Source organism: Tyto alba, unplaced genomic scaffold, assembly GCF_018691265.1.
Source record: "Tyto alba isolate M040663 unplaced genomic scaffold, T.alba_DEE_v4.0 Super-Scaffold_28, whole genome shotgun sequence".
NCBI lineage: Eukaryota > Metazoa > Chordata > Aves > Strigiformes > Tytonidae > Tyto > Tyto alba.
The window spans coordinates 5,037,834-5,050,253 of record NW_024881302.1 but is presented as its reverse complement, the minus strand read 5'-3'; the positions used below and the strand labels follow the sequence as shown (position 1 = coordinate 5,050,253).

Sequence of the window (12,420 nt, the reverse complement as noted above, 5' to 3'; positions counted from 1 at the left end):
ATTTTATAGCTCTCTGTGTAGAGACATTGCCTGTGCACCACACTTTGCTCTATTTTTATGCTCTTGAAGTCAAGAAGACACTGTGTCTGGTTTAATGCTAGCTTTGGAGGCACAGCTGATGATTACTCTCAGGAACATGCAAACTCGATAGCTGCATCCAGCCTCTACAGAAGCTGAGGGTCAGTGGCAGTATTCGTGCCTTTACTTTTTATGAATCTAGTGCATGAATCCAGGCTGTATTTATGAAATGTAACTTGCTGATCATTTTAAAATCCCTCCATTGGAAGGCCAGAGGCAGAAATCAGGACAAGACAGTTAACTAGGCATTTCTTTGAATGCTTTGTGAAACAGGTGATTTTGCAGAGCCCAGATAACCCGCAGCTGAGTCTGTTCTCCTCCGTAACTCTAGCTGAGAAGCGCAGGACTGGAATAGCTGATGTCTTTCTCACAGCCACAACGGTGGTGCCGTATTTATGGTGACCCCAGCTGGAGAGAGGCTGGCGCCGAAATAGTTGTTAGTTATGGTATCAATTTCCGCAGTACCATCTTTTGAAGCTTCGAACAAGAATGGGCAACATGCACCCTCCTGTTGTTCAGTCTGCCGCCGTGAACGAATCTGATTACGCTTTTGTTCTTCTGTCTCAAGGCTGGAATATAGAAGCTATCAAACCCAGCACTAATTCATTTTATTATTATGCATTAAATATTCTGTTGCTCAAAACTAAGCAAAGCACATTTTTTTTAAACTCTATTGCACATTTTTTTAAACTCTGCTTAACCTTTTCATTTCAAATATGGTGTAACATTCACTATCTTTCTCTGAAAACATCATAAATTAATCAGAGCAGCATGGTTCTGGAGAGACAGCTGGCAATATTTACATTTTTTTTCTAGTTTGCTGCTGCTCCAAGTTACTTCTGCAACTGCAGCAAAGAAAGCCCCAAGTGGAGCCAACTGTATCTGGCTTCAAAGTACATTTTTGTTTCAGAGCTAAATATCTCACTGCTGCAAATGGAGCCAGCACATGCATTTGTACACATGTACACAGCACAGAAAATCAGCTGGGGAAAATGAGGAAATGCTGTTATATCATGTCTTTTAATCTCACAGTCCAGGTCTTTGTTATCATAATTCAGACAGGGAACAGAGGGCAATGGAAGGAGCCAAACTTGGGAGGAAACTGGATATCCAGGAGACTTTCTTTCACAAGCAGGGCTGGTATATCTGAAGTCATAGCATGACTCAGATTTTTTTTTCTTTTTTTTTTAGAGATACTGGATTTACCTCTGGTTAGGGACAATCCAGGTTCATGTGGTAGAAATGATGAATGTAGGATCTTCCTGCCGATTTTCACTCTTGTTGTGTGAACTTGTTATGCTTTGTTATATAACTGCCTCTTCCACCTCCAGAACTGGCTGTGATTTATACTGTGAGTAAAGTGATTGAAGCTGGTATTGCAATTTAAGTTTTAAATTAATCTGTGACACCTTTGAGTTAAAGCGTGCTGTGGAAATATAAGTTTTTGTTGTTATTGTTTACTTGATGTTTTTACCCATGGTAAAGGCAGTTAAGCAGCAAGCTGAAAAAAATGGGTCTGATTAGCTTCAACAATGGATCATCCATGTTAAAAATAGAGAAAACCTTCCCAATAAACAGCAAGTGCTGACAACACTGGCATAGCACTGAACACAGAATGACAGAAGGGGACCAGTCCTCATTCTGAAGGCCCCAGATAACTTATGTTTCAGTACTGTTAAACAGTGCTTCACTCTGCCATAAGGGTTGCAGTAATTCTGGTAGGTGCGAGAACATTCCTCTCTCTGCTGTAAAAAGGAATATACAGCACGCACCTTGGGGGAAATGTGCTGGATTTAGGCCAGCTCAGTCAAAATACCCAATTCTGTGCAGTTCTCATGGGTTTTTCATACAGTATGGGGCACCTAGAAGTAATACTGATAGTTGATGTGCTGTTCAGGTTCTATATCTGATGCAGCCAGATGAGCGATGCAGAAGGAGGAGTGTTTGTAATTCCTTCCTTCCCTCTTGCACTCTCCCTTGTTGGATTGGAAGATTTTCCTATCATCCTATCTGGATTTTTACAATAAAAGCTCCAGTAGGCAATAGACCCCCCCTGACAAACTTGGAAAAAAAAAAAGCCATTGAAACCAACCTTCTGGCAGTTTTGCCAATCAAACAAGTAAAAGGCATCCGAATGGGGAGTTTCTCTCGAGCCCTGCAGTGCCGTTGAGCTGTAGCCCAGCCAACAGCCTCTTCAGGCAGCCCAAGTGCTCAGGTCTCACTTAACTCTGGCTGATGGGCAGGGACAAATTCTGGGAGAGAACCTGCGGGTAGGCAATGGGCCAGACACAAATAACAGACTTCTGGATTCTGACTAGTCTGGTGAATAAAGAAGCTGGATGCAAGTGGTTTGAGGTGTTTGGTTTGGGTTTGGGGTTTTTTTTGCTACAGATAGAGCAAAACCTTTTTCTTGTTACAGTAGCTCATAAGACCAAAGCTTTAGCAAAGGCTCTATTTTGAGCTCTGCCTGGATTTTTGCAAAATTCGCTGGTGTGGAGAGCAGTTCTTCCCCATGTCAGGAGAGCGGGTTGGGAGTCCTTGTGCTCGGGGCAGCCAGGAAGGATATGCTGTCTGTTCAGTCTGAATAGAGCCCGTGTCCTTCCCCCACCTGCCTCAAGTGCATGGATCCCTCTCCTCCGCGGACCAGAAGATCCTTGTAACATTGCCTTTTTAGAGCTGGCTGCAGCTCTGCCCTGCTCATTAGAGAACCATGTGCATCTCCCGACAAATGACAGAAAAATTGAAAGCTGCCACTTGCAGAAATTAGGAAGGGAGTTGCAGGCCCGTCGGCAAGCCCCCTTCTTGCCTTGTTAATTCATTTAACAGTTCAGCTGTCAGGGAGGCCGGCTTTGATTGGGAAGGCAGGGAGGGTTCCGCGAGAGGCTGAGTACTGATATTCATCCCAGCCCTAAATGCAGCTGCTACCAGAGGTGCTGTTCTGCTCGACTGAAATTAAGACTCTGATAGAGCAGCCACTATATCAAGAGCATTATTCTACCAGGTCGCTGTCACTTTCTGATTGTGTGGTGGGCTCTGGAGTTCAGGAGACTCTACTACCTGCATTTTAATTAAACAGAAATCACAGGTTTGGGGCAGGTGTGCTTCACCTAATTTGGGAACGTGGATAAAATGGAAGGTGGCAATACAAATCCTGTGGTAATGAGTCTGCAGCATCCCATGCTTCTCCCATATACTGCAAAGCTGTTCTGGATGAAAAATAATGGAATTCATAATTTCTTCCAGCAGCTGCTTCTGGAGGAGAGCACATGTGTGTGGAAAGGACGTAGCAGAAGGGTTGAAGTGCACCAAGAGACACTAGCCTTTAAACTGCTTCTAAATCCATTTGTGTGAAGAAGGGAGTGATGTGTGTCATTATAACTGACATTGACATTGGTGACCTTCAGAATTCACAAGAAATTATGGGGCTGGTTTGTTGTTGTTATTCTTTTTAATAATGATCTCTGAGAGCTGGTTCTGCAATGGGAAAGGGAAGGAGTAAAAAGAGCTGGAAGACAGAGACTTCTTAGAGGTCCTTCACAGAAATGGAAACTCTAGCTTGGAAAGGAATGGGAGTGGGACAGGAGAACAATTGCTTCTCACCTCTTTTTTCTTACCTTCTTCAAAAACTTGAATTTGCCTCTTGGTGCAAAGTTTGTGGATGCCAAAGCATTTCCCCGCTGTTATCTGCAATTATTTTCATCTGCCCTCCTGCCTGTGGCTCCACAGGTGTTCCTGGAGTTCCGAAACTTTATTTTGTCCACCTACAGCTGACACAGGGAGGGAAGCTCTGCTCTGCCAGTAACTCAGAGCTGCCTGACCATCTCCAGTATTTTACAGGAAATTAATAGAAACCATCTGGGAAGCTCCAAAACTGAAAATAATGATTTCGTTTTGGGAAAGACAAAATACAGAGAAGAAGCCATTCTAAGAAGAAAGAAACAAAGACAACTCCAGGCACCTGGCTCCCCTTCATAAGGTGTTTCTAGCAAAGAGTTCTTGTTCCTTCTTACCTGGTTATCTGTTTTCAGGCAGTGTCCCTTTGTCTCTCGTGCTGGTGTCAGAGAATGTTGTCAGACTAAGGCTGCTTTGTCCTTGAGTGTTTTCATCTGTTTCTGCAGGCCCCACTCTTTTCACGTGTTCATACAAAATACCCTACGTGGTGTCACTTCCCCATCATAGGTCACCTTCTGGAGAAGGGAGTCCCTCAACATCATGTTGGGCCCCCCTTTCTCTTATAGCACAGAAGCTTTATCTACTTCCATGCCCCGAATGTAGCCGAGAAGATGCTGTGTAGAGAAGTCCCCTGTGCCTCCTTGTTAACAGCCTACAAGAGGAATGACAACATTTCAGTGCATTAAAGCTGGCAGCTTCAATCAGTCTGCTGTGGCCCCCTTGGCTGTTTTCTGCTATCTGTTCGGGACACGTGGGCCATGTCTCTGGGTGAGTGACTGTGCGTATGCAGATATAGGGAGCACGTTGCTGCTGGCACAGCTACAAAAACTGGGTGGGCATTTCCATCCCAGATGCCACTAGAGGAAGGAAGGGAAGGATTATCATGGCCATTTCACATTGCAGTAGTCTAAAACCTGTCAGCCTAGGGACAGTATCTTCCCTTGATAAACAAAACGGGATGGAGGGAAGCTATTGGAAAGTAGTATAATAAATAAATTATTGGTTTCACTTGCTCAAACTTTAAACAAAGGGGTTGACCTTCCTTGGCTTTTTAAAAGCACTAAGCTTTTGAATTGTTAAGGTATTTGCTTTTTAATTGTTGACATTTCTGAACATCAGCAAAAGGCTACTTTGGGGGGATGGCAGAGTGCCTCAAACATTCATTTTCCTTTTCACCTCCCCTTTACTTTTAAAGAATCTAGAGAGCTGTTCCAACATCATGCCCAATTGTGAATGAGTTTATGCAGCCATTTTTGGAATGTCCTGCTCTGAGAGTGGCACTTGGTTTTCATCCTGTCCCCAGTGTCTTTCTCCCGAAGGAAGGAGAAGTTCTCCTCTGAGCTCGGTGCTAAAGACCCAAGCCATGTTTTTCAGCAATGCACTAAGAGAGTAAAATCACAGAAGAGCAAAAAGGGGAAACTATAGGAAGATGGGGAGGAAAAAAGATTGGCAAGACATTTCCTGTTCGGACTGGGAAAGAAACTTCTTTTCAGTTTCTCTTGCATTACTGGAAACCATTATGCCTGTATCCCAACAGCATGCCATTATCATATGAGGGTAGGATCAGCCACTGGGTACAACCCATCAGTATTTCTTGGTGGATTTTGTACTCCTCCAGACTCACTCTATACATGGTTTCCACTTGGGGCTTGTCTGCAGCAAGTCCAATTTGGATTTGTTGTTCCCATCAATGCAGCTCCACTGGTGGTAATAGCAGTATAGATAGCACTCGGCTGCATTATCTAATCCTGCAGAGCTGTGACAGGATAGTAAAAAATAACAAACTAAAGTGTACCTACATTAGAGCATTAGTCATTTCTTGTGTGTTATCGGTATTGCTGCAATGCTGGGGAATTATGGATATGAAGTTTATATATAAACTTTGGCTTCCTTTCCTATTCAGACTGGCTATTTTTTAAGGGTAGTTTTACATTCTTAATCTGTTTACAGATGAGCACAAAGGTTTCATAATTAAACTTCCAAATTTGGTAGCTTAGCTCAGTAGCTGCTTTTATAATGGTAAGACAGAAAGTAACCCTGCCAGTGTGTCTGTGGAAGAAGTGTCCTTAATGTCAACACGTCAAAAAGACATCCCTCCAGCTCTCTGGAGACTGAAATCTAATGTCAAGGCAGAAGGAAGCAAAGTCTAAGTGAGAGTCGTACTGCTGTCAAAGCAAGTTATTCTACTATATAGGAGAAGGAATTTTAGGAGAATGCACTGGAAAGCAGTGTCCAGATTGAGACATAGATTTGATGGGCTTATTTGACATCTTTTATTCTCCATTGACAATCCAGAAGCTCCCTAAAATGATTTGCAATGTTTTCATGCTGCAAGTAAAAGCTGAATGTGTGCCTCATTAACAGCTCATTAAGTTGTTAATATTGGTCATAAGCAGCCTTTGGTACAGCACAATGCTTTATACAGTGCGGCAGCTCCTGCTTAGCTCTGCTGTAATTGCCTCTTTTTATCACGTCTCAGTGTAGGAAAGATGTTTCTGTCCAAGCAAAAATATCATCAGTTTTTGATCAACTGTGCTTGCTTACCTCTGCCACTGCTATTGCTGGTGTGGGTGGCGTTGGGCTGCAGTTGCCATGCGACATTTTGCTCAGATGATGAACCTCCATCTCACAAACCCAACAATTTGATGCTGATTTTCAGTACTGACTGTAGCCTGAGACAGACAGACTCTCTGTACTCAGATTCATCATCAGGACTCCTGTCTTTGTTCTGTAGCTCGTGCAAGCAGCACTGGGAGTGATAGGACAAATTAGCTGTTCTGCTGCAGTGTTATATGGCCTGTGAAGAACCGAGTGCAGGGACATCCCTGCACAGTACACAGAGGGCGGAGGGATGAGAAGCCCTGATCAAGTATGCAGAGCCTTACTGAACTAACAGCAGAGCTACTCCATTAAAAGCAAAGGAATTAACCTTCCTTTCAAAAACATGAGCAATCAGTAGTAAAGTAAAATGGACCATAAATTGCACTGGTAAAGAAGTGGGGAAGCCCCTGGCTGATAACTTATATTCAAGAAGACGCAGGCTGGAGTTTGAGTATTTTTCACTAAAGGGTTATATCTGCAACCAAATTTCTATTTCCTTTAATTGTGCAGTCCTGCTCTGCTTGTTTTCAGTCATCCTGGGATATGTGAGCAAAATGTTGTAAGTATTTTCATATGGGTCTCAACTCCCGTGGCTTTGCCTCCTCTGTACGTCTTTGCTGTGAAGCCAGCTGTAGAGAAACACAGTTGGTTTTCTTTTCTGACATCTGTTTGCTGTATCCATCGTCAATCATGGAACTGGAGGCATTTCAGGTTGCCTGTTCTAGACTGAAAACAAAAAAGTTGCTATTTTTTCTTATGAAAGTATGAATTAGCAATATTCTAAAACATTTTGGCCACAGCACTCTGGACACTGAGATGATATGGGGGTATAAGACCGCAGTGTTGAACTCAGGGATGCTATGACTGCAAAATAAACAAAGAAAGAGAAAACTCTCACTCAGAGTCGAGAAAATGTAAATTTAATCTCTCTCTCCCCAGGAGCACAAGATCACAGTTCTCCATGGATTCCCTGGGGTTCTCTGACCATTGCAATCTGTAAATCCTAAATTAATCCCTCATGGGGATCAAATTTGCATTTAAAGCCACAGAGAAAGGTTATTGCAGTGACAGATCTCACTTGCTCAGTTTGACTTTTTTCCGTTACGGTTTTTAACATTTAGTATATGGCAAAGCCAATGGAGATTCACCCAAATTATTTGGTATGTTCTCTTGACTCTAGTGGAACATAAGGAGTTGTTGGTGCTCGTTAGGCTTTAGTAGGTGCTGCCGTTACTATTAGTGAACATTAAGTGGGTGCTTTTGTCTGCTGCCATGAACTTGTGGTATTATGATGTTAGAGTGTGGGATTAACAAATTATAATGAGTGGAACATGACTATAAGTGGAGGAGGAGGAGTCTTGGGAGCCAGAAAGCCTGAGGAAATAGCCTGAAGTAGGTAATTTTAACTCTGTCCAGTGAGTAAACTGTTTTAAGATTGTTGAGAGCAGTAATTTCCCACCCTATGCTGCTCCCACATCTCCCAGTGCACACGAATGAGGATCAGGCCAGAGTATCAAACACTCAGCAGTTCTTCACCACCCCTTGCACCCTTGAACAACCCTCAGTACCTCCTGGGGGATGAATTCTGCGCTCCTCAGAGCTGACACCACTCTCAGCTACAGAACTTTCACACTGGGTTACTTCTACTAGCTTTAGCAGAGCTAACCCTAATTTGCATTGATGTAAGTGAGAGGGGATTTTAGCTTGTAGGTTTATGTCTGTCTGTTTGTTTGCGCATACCTTATGCTTGTCAGACTCTTGCTGTTCCTGCTCGTCGGTCCATCTCTGCTCACTGATGGGCTGCTGGCCTGTGTGTGATCATGTCCCTGTTGACACAAAAGAAATAGAGGAAAAAGCTCATTTTATTATTTTCCCCCCTTCCTGTTTTAGTCACCTGTATGCCCTTTCCAGAGGCAGTCTGACAGTTCTGTAAGGGCTTTACTTTTGGGCCAGGCGCTCTCAGTCCCTTGATGGATAATCTTAGTATGCAATCTGATAGCCTATTTTAGGTTTGTATTAGATAAGTAGAACTGTGGACTTCAGCAAAAGGAAAGTGTGGAGGGTTTTTTGCAGGCTCTAGCTATTTCACAGTACTGCTCTGTGAGATTCGCCTCGGTTGTAGGCATTGGAATGGGATCATGGTAATTTTTTCTGCATCACTCAGATTGTGTCTGTCCCATGAAAATCCTGCATTGCACATGGCTCATTGGGAAATCTGAACCCCATTTAAAAATATTAGTAATCACAGCAACAGTGTTTTCACCACCGCTGGAAGAGATGGTGAGGGACAGGATGAGAATTACTTCTGCTTGAGTCACTTGCCAGTTTATGAACGTTCTTCATGAATAAGTCATATCCATGGAGGTTTCCTGAGAACATGATTGCCTCCTCAGTTCAAAAAAATGGCATTGGCAGATAACCTCCTAGAGTCTGGGTCCATGCAAAGGATACTCCATTTCTAGTCCTTGTTCATTTCAATGTTTTTCCGATGTGTGCTGTGAATGTCATCTCTCCCTCTTTCCTCCCTCCACCCCTGCCTCCCACTCATATCTCTGCAGCTGCTGAAGGCATGCTTGGCCAATGTTGGGAATCTTCTCAGGGCTAAGAAAAGAAGCTGGGGATGTTACATTTGGGTATTGTTTGCAGCTGCTTTTATTTATGCTTTTTCATGACTTTAATACCTTTAAAATTTTCATGTGTCAAAACACAGCTACTGTACTAAGTATAGCACACAGGGAGGGGGCCAAGTGTTTGCCTACCCAGATAATATGGCACAGAGTAGAGCAATTGTGAGTGTGCTAGATTCCCAAAATCCCCATCCTCACAGCTATTCTTTTTGTCCTCTCCACCTTTTTTTTTCCACCGAGGTAGGTTAGTCTGTTTATCTTTCTATTTTTGCACTAGTTAGATTGTGCTCCCTCTTCATCAGTGTTCATGAGGGTGAGAGAGATGTTGTTCACATTCTTCTTGTATTGACTTCCATCAGTCTCTCGCACACTAGGAAATGTTTCAGTTTCTCTTACACTGATCTATCCAGCCATGTAAATCAACACATATATCACTATCACTGAAAAAGGGTTATTTCCAACTAAAACCTGGCTTTTGCAGCTGCTTTAACCTCCTCCCCCACCCAGAAGGAGGTTGTGCTTCTCAAAGATGGGAGAGACCACATTTCTCCTTTCCTGAGACTCGTTTCAAGCCGCAGGGTGACACAAGGCTGACGAAGTTAACAACTGGCAGAGCACTAGGTTTTGGTGCCAGATTGTCATGTCTGAGTAAGAGCGTAGGAGCACTCAGGTCCAATGTTAACAAGTGGAGTTGTGTTGGAGGGGTTAAGACCCACATCCTTTGTATGTGGGTCTGCCTGTCTTATTGCATCTGAAATATGAGTAACCCCAGGAAGTGCAGTCCTTGGAAAAAATGCGCACTTCCATCACAAAATGTAGCCTAGCTTAAAACAGCCAGAAATTGGTGAGAAACATCTTTTACATTCTAAATATAGCTTGTGCCGCTTTGTCACAGCGGAAAGCAGCTTCTCAGTAGCTGCTTTTGAAGCACAATTAACTAATTGTTATTGAACTAATCAGCATCGCTCATGCAGCATTCCTGATGGCACAGAGGCACTGCTGCACAGGGGAAGCGTTCCTCACTCCCACCTTTCTTTTGCAGACACTGTGAGAAAATGGCCAATAAACACTGAACATTTGTCTCTCATGCTGCTTTTCCTCCATGGAAGAAGTGACTGCAAACATCTGCAGATACACCTTTTTGTTCTTTCTTGGGAGGTACCATCCTTGCATTCCTTCTCTAAGCCCATACTGCAAGAAAACCCCTTGCATTTCACTTTGCCCATTCTGCAGATCAGTCTTGCTGTTTTATCTTGTGACCTTCTGTTTGTTTTGTTGTGTTTGGCTTTTATAATCCACTTAACTGTTGTTTATCTATGCCATAACTTGAGGGCAGTGGCTGCAAGGGGAGAAGAAACAATCTGTTCTCCATGCAACTACAGGGACAGAACTTCGATACGGAGAGGATGGCTTAGGCTAGACATTTAAAAAAAAAAAAAAGAAAACAAAACCAACAGCAGCAAACCCTGAGAGATACTTTAAGAGTTATTAAAATAGGGATACACTGGCAGAGTTTGTGTGGGGATGGCAGGAGAATCTGGGAGGTCAGTGATCAAGATTACACAAACATCTGACCAGCCAAGCTGATCCTGGTGTGACGCAGGAGGATGGCTTGTCTGAGCCCTCTCCAAATCCTTTCCAGTTCTATTTTCCATGACTGTGTGTGCCAGGAACCAGTGTGTAAACTTTGGAGGTGCTGCATGTGAGTGCTTTAATTGTCAGCACATGCTACACTGAATATTGCTGTGTCTTCTCTCTTGTTGTTACTCACTAGGTAGATAAGATTACAGCTGATAGTCAGAACATGCTGCAACCACCCCTCCATTATAATGTGTAGACATACAGATTAGAGGCTTTTGGGGCCTGGAGCTGTCTCTTTGTTCTGTGTTTATGCAACACATTGTGCAATGAGATTCTGGCCTCTAGGTGCTAACACCAAAATGCAAATATATTGATTATTAGGGAATAAAAGCAGGCTTGTTCACAAAAGCATGCTTTGATGAACTGGGGGGAAAATGCTTGCTAGATAGAAAAGGATCAGAGGTCTTTACAAAACAGAAATTTGCTTGGGATTGTTTGGAACTGTGGGATCAAGCTGATGCACATAAAATCTTCGGTCTCTCTCACTGCATTTTTCTCCTCATTTTTTGCCTGCACGTTTATTTAAATGGCATGAGTATTGGGGAATTTTGTCCCAGACTTGTCTGTGAATTTCCTGACATAATACTGGCATTACAGAAACAATTAGAAAATCAGCAGAGGAGAAATCCTTTGCTACCCAGAAATTGGAGCAGATGTAAGAGCAGCAAGGAATGCTTCATAAAAAGAGTTATTAAGTTTACCCAATGAATCATGAGGATTTGTAGCCTACGTGTGCTACAGAGCATCGTGGCAACTGTCACTAAGAAAAGGAATAGTAGTTTCATATTGATGAAAAGCTCTCGGTGCCACGCAGCCCAGAGAGCAAATATCCCAAGCAAGCAGCGAGAAAAACTGAGGTGAGCCTTCTGCAATGCACGAAGCTCTGGTGCGGGCAGGCCACTGGGGATTTTAAGCACCTTCTCTTTAAAGGTTATAAGCATTTGCAAGCTCAAATTGACTGCAGTGTGAGCATAGGCTGTTCAGTACGACTGGAAAATGAGGGCAGTTATATGTTTAAATGTGGATTTAGATGTGTGATTTTATTCATGGGCTCATTTTGACTTTCTCTTGTATTTATAGATAGATTTGTTGCCTTTACACGATCCTGCCAACATTGTCCCAATCCATAGATGATGAGGGCTCTTTTTTACTAATTACTATACAACCTGCTCAGCCTTTCTCCTTACATTTTGGCTGAGAGTTGCAAGGAGATAATCTCAGAAGTGACAAATACCTCCATGAGATTTCAAGGCAGGATTAGACACAGAATTAGATTTCATGAATACATGCTTTCCACCTGCCAAGAGCTGAGTTTGGACCCTCAGGGGTCTGTGTCATTCCTGCTATAGTTGATAATGTCACTAGTACCTAAAGCAGTGTGAGGTATGCAGCTTTAACCTTGCTTTTTATGTATTTATGATTTCAACAGCCATGAAAAAATTAAGAGCTCAGTAATCTTGAACTGCATTCCTAGAAGGTAAAAGGCTTTTGAATTCACCTTTAAAATACACTTGCTTTTATTGACACAGGACGCCCATACATTCAGTGAATGGTCTGGGGTTTCAAACAGGTAGAGTCTTTAGGGAATGTGTTTCCTTCTTTTTGAAGTGTTTCATTTCACCCTTAATGTAATGTGCTGTCTGCAAGGAGCCACATCAAGCATCAGCAGCACTTTTTGGCTGTCCCTTGCTGTCAACACGAAATCTGTGCTTAGAAGAGGAGGTACACATCAGCCTTTGAAAGTTGAACAGAGGGACAGACTCATAGGGCACAAAACCAAACAATTTGCATCTTGTTGAGG

General features: G+C 42.9%; 1 protein-coding gene across 3 annotated transcripts in view; it reads left to right on the top strand.

Moving 5' to 3' along the window:
- Positions 1–12,420, top strand: part of SDK1 (sidekick cell adhesion molecule 1) — a 422,401-nt gene that overhangs the window by 373,984 nt on the left and 35,997 nt on the right. The window lies entirely within an intron of this gene.